Raw genomic sequence first — 5,253 nt, forward strand, 5'->3', positions numbered from 1 at the left:
CCGGGATTTATCCCAGCACAGAAAAGGGAAAAACTTAAATTTCAACCGTTGTGTGGGATGGAGAGGCTATTTTCCCATTTATCTCTAAATCTAATGTCAAAAAGGATGCAAATATCATTAACTACAAGCAAATCAACCTTCTGCATGTAGTGAGCAGAAAGCAGGCATTCATAATTGTAGATATTTTTAAAATAGCTTACTCTCTTGAATACAGAAGGACATAGTACAGAGAAATATCTAGAATAGACTTTTTAAATGTCTTAGAATAACCTAATCTGGATGGAGACCATGTAAATTTGAGTAGCAGGGTGCTAGATGACTATTTAAACTGAAAATGGAGCTTCACTGCTCAGCTATTGTTAATGACATATGGGACCTGCAATAACCTCAGTGGCTTACTCCATATAATTTTTGGTTGCCAAGCAATGCTTTTTAGTTGCTGTACATCCAGCATCCTAAAATTTGTAGCCCATGGGATATATAATGCATCAGTTCTTGCCTTGCGAAGCTCCTCTGAAGCCATCAGTTATACAGAACACAAGCTCTGATTGAAGATTATTTGGATGTTGACAGCACACATAGCTTACGTTAAATTTTCAAGTTCTTATTGGTATTGTTGAAAACTAGCTTTTTTTTCCTTTTGTCCTTCTTTTCTGCAAAGCAGAGAATCCAAGCTGTGTTACATTTTGTAATGACAGAGTAGGTTAGCTCATTGAAATGAAATGTTCTCAGAAAGCACAACACACATGGTAGAAACCAGAGATTTATGCTGGCAGTACATGACACTGGTAGACCCTTCACGCTAGTGTGTGTTGCAGGGATAAAGAACTGCTGAATGAATTCTTATCTGTTAATGCTGGTTTCTGTATTTTTGGATTTAAGCATAATGTCATTAAAAATAGACAGGCTTTTGTGTTACATCAGATTAAATTACTGGCACTTCCTATTAGAGTGATGAGCTAGAGAAAAACAGCTGAGTTCAAAAACATCTGCATGATTTTAATAACAGATTTCAAGAAAATATACATATAGGGTATTTCATCTGCATGTAGGAGAGAAATTTGTATGCCTGTCTTTAAATTCCTCCAGGTCAAATAGAGCAATGAACAATTGGATTGAGATTACTGAAATTCAAGTCCTTGTTCAAAGCCTAACTGTGTTTTCTGTGTCATTTTATGATATCCATGTAGCAGTTTGGACCTTGCTGACCTCCTAGTGCTATTGCAGAGGCCATCTGTGCAGGTTCCCCAAGGGACAGGCTCTGCTGCAAATACAGAGCTCCTGGAATGCCTCTCTCTTTCCAAAACCTAGCGCCCTGTTTAAACAGGATAAAAGTGAAACCCTTTCCTGTCAAATGTAGACTATTTTACTGTTTTCCAACACAAGCTATTTACCACTTTCAAATTAGGTATTTCCCAAGTCTCTCTACTTTCTGAGTCTGAAGTGGGTGGATATAAGATACTCTCTGCACACACCATGTAGTCTCAGTAGGAATGCAATAACAGGGAGAGAAAAATTGGATTTGTACTAGCATCAGATTAATGTTTCTTCTGAAATAATATGGTATTAATAATTCATCTCCTTCACTATAGTAGTGTCCACCTCTCACAAAAGAAATATCACCACAAATGGCTTCTAGTTCCTGATTCTTGGGTACGCCTTGCAAAAAGCCAAAAGATTAAGTTCATAATAAATATACATTCTCATATGGGCAATCAAGATTGAGATAAGGAACTTTCATTTCCTTATCACTTTTTCCAGAATCACAGCTCTGGATGTCAAGTGAAAGGCTGCTCCAGGGCCTGCCATCTTTGCTGAGATTACTGTAACATGTTCTGCATGGACATGGAGTTCCATTCTGAAGTGCTATCAATTTGGATCTATTCAAAGCCTTTAAATCATATTTAAATTAATACAGATTAATCACATTTCTCCTGAGGTGCATGTAAGATGTAGACAGAGAAGAATGAACACCCCTTTTGGATTTAAAATCCAGCACACAACAATGTCCTCTTCTTGTGAGCTCAAGAAATTTAAGAATATGTTGGAGTTATGCCAGTAATAATTTTTTCTGTCTTCTTGTTTATAATGCAAAAGCACAACACACCTTTTACTAACCACAAGAATACAGAAACAAATACATAGAATAATTGTATAAGCAAACTGCTGAGTTTGAAGAGAGGGACACTCAACCTCCATGTATGGATGGCCCATAATGCATGTTTTCTTCTAGAGGAAGGAGGCTTCCCACCTGGAATATTAATTCCTGAGAGAAAATACAAGGTATGTCGTTTTGTCCTGTCTCTCAGAGGAAAGGTTTATGTGTTTACAACACCAGCAGCAATAGGAAAGTTGCCTTTGTGTGCTTTTCTAATAATAATCCAATTATATGGCTATTTTAGAGAGCACAAAATTGCAAATGCAAAGCAAGGGCTACTTTGAACAGTCCTTTTGAAAAACAACACTTCTAAAAGTTTGTAATTATTGCTCAAAAAATTATTGTTATCTTTTATACCAAACCACTCAGATTGCAGCAATAGTTCTGAAACAACATTTTGTTTCAACTTCTGTATTCAAATAGCTATAGTACTGTGATCCAACATCCAGAGGTCATATTACAGTGGTCTTTCCACTCCTCGTGCAGGACTTAAATATTGTACATCTCCAACAACTCATATGTGAATAAGATGTGAACATCTGAGGGCCTTATATACTAATGTTGATAAAGATTGGGGTTTTTTTTCAAACAGAGAGAGATTTTATAGAATTTAAATAATATGACTACTCTTCTTACCAGGAACTGACTCAAAAAATTAGGGTAGCTACATATACAGCAAATTCTACTTTGCTTTTGTGCCTATTTATCACCAAAATCAAGTGTCGTATCAATCTCCTTGGGTTATTGTAATCTGGATGTTACAGGGAAATTTTTAATTGAAAAATAGTTTAATATTACTAAATCAAACTAAATTTAATCTACATTAAATTAGTAGTATGTTTGTACTGCACAATTGAAAATTAAACAACTTCAACATTTTTCTTTAAAACGTGTTAAACGACCCCATTTCTCTCATTTAAAGTATATACTTTTTTGCCCCCTATTGAAAGTACCTTATCAAATTGATTTGCAAACAAGTAGTCTTTTTTAGTTTTTTTTTTTAACTATGGTGTTCAGTAGGAAAGTCAAAATCTTTCATTTCTTTCTAAATTCAGGTTGAGATTTTAACAAAGATACTGAAGAAACCATCTCCTTTCTGTTACCTTATGTGACAAAGCCTTTCCTTTCAGGTTCAGTGCTAACTCAAGTGAAGTTTCAGGTTATATTCTTGCAGTGCTGTACTTTTTCCCTTGGTTCAACCCCAAACAAAAATGTGCTCACACAGCCCTAACTGTAAGGTTGTGTCAACAAAGAAAATGTAACAGTAAACATGTGGGTATTGAGAAATGTAAAAGGATACTTGGTATGGTGAGCTGTGAAGCAATACAAACCTTCAGGCCTGGAAAAGCTCAAGACCTTGCAGTACTTTTATTGAGGGTCTTTCAAGACCCCTATATTAGTTTTAAATAAAGAATTATGGTCATAACCTTTGGGTCCTAAGACAGATTCAGTCTTTTCTGGGAAACTATAAAGATGTAATTTTGAAACTAACTTGCACCAAACTAACTGGGGTTTTAAAAACCTTTTTTAAATTATGTCCACTGCCAACAGCTTTGATTTCATATTTAAAATACTAATACTTAAAACACAGAGAAATTTTTCTAGATTATTCATGCAGAACTTTTTCCTCTTGTATGAAATTTCATCACCCCTGCTGGGCTTGTTATATCTGACATTCAAGTCCTCACTGAAGCTAATGAACCTTATATTTTATTGATTAGGTTACTTATCTGTCTTAGAAGTTTTTGGAGGTATAATTTTGACTCAGTCAAATTGTTTTTTTCTCAGATATTGAAGTTATAACTTACCATCTTAAAGTGTGCTTTTCTCTGCCATCCTTAGCAGCCGACTAAGAATTCTCTTTTTTTAGAAAGTTATTCTTTATTGTAGGCTGTTTATACTCAGGCCTTACTTATTTCTCTCAGGCTTGACTTCACTGTTTATAAAACTACCCTCTTCCCACCTCTGTTTAAATGGCTTCAAAAATGATCAGATGAATCACAAAAAAAAATCTTCCCAAGACCAGTAAATACTAGGCTGCACAAACCAGCTCCAAAAAAGTCCTTGAGCCTTCACCTGCTGATTATGGGTGAAAAATGCCACAGGAAGAATGTCTGTCACCCTCCTTTTTCCAGTCTCACCAGTTTCAGAATCTGTCAAGACAGAGAGCAGCACACTGGACCCAGACTTAGACCACTCCATCTTTTAGCTGTTAAATACTTCTTTACCTGCTTTCTGTATTAAATGCTCATTCTTTCAGTTTCAGATCTCCTGTGTTCAGTACAGCATCTCTTTACTTCCCAGATGGGACAAACCTAGCTCTTGATTGCTTGGGCATAAATATTCCCTCTTGGCATAGATTTCCACCTTAGGAGGCCTTGCAGAGATGCAGTAAGCTGAAGTCTTCCTTGTACGTGTGTGAGGAGTTTATTGCACTTGTGTTTCAGCAGGATGGGGAAAAAATTTGAAATCAAGTGTGGCCACCTGTACTTTGATTAGAAACCAAAGTGACTACCATCACTGTCTTCTTTGGCAGCAGAATAAGGCCAGCATGAATAAGCTGTACTTCTAATACTCTCATGGTGCCTAATTAGTCATTAGCCCTGCGTGTCTATAGTACTGGGAACTTGAGTGGTGGAGAATAGGTGTCCTTCAATGTCAGGTGTATAGTTTTGTGCTTCTTTATGTTTCTTCTTCCTCCTTCTCCTTTTTCTCTGTAGAAGAAAAAAAAAATCTGGCCAAAGGGCAAATAATCACATTTCAAGATCTTTTTAAATGCTGCTACCAAGACAGTCTAGAGGAAAAGAATGAAATACATGTTTAACCTTCTCCATTTCTTGTGAAAGTAATAAAAAAGTAAAATGATATGTCTTTTCTAGCATTTTGTTCAGTCTTGTGAATTTTGAACTTAGCTATGATGGTCTTGACATAATTCACTTTAAATGAGAGGCTTTTTTGCATTTTATTTTATATGTTTAGACCAAAGACACATTTCCCATGATTAAACAAATATCATCATCCTTCCAACCCAAGCCATTCTAAGATTCTGTGCATTTCTCTTAGGGCAACACTTCGGCACCTATACATGTAACAAT

This window comes from Aphelocoma coerulescens, assembly GCF_041296385.1.
Source record: "Aphelocoma coerulescens isolate FSJ_1873_10779 chromosome Z unlocalized genomic scaffold, UR_Acoe_1.0 ChrZ, whole genome shotgun sequence".
Taxonomy (NCBI): domain Eukaryota; kingdom Metazoa; phylum Chordata; class Aves; order Passeriformes; family Corvidae; genus Aphelocoma; species Aphelocoma coerulescens.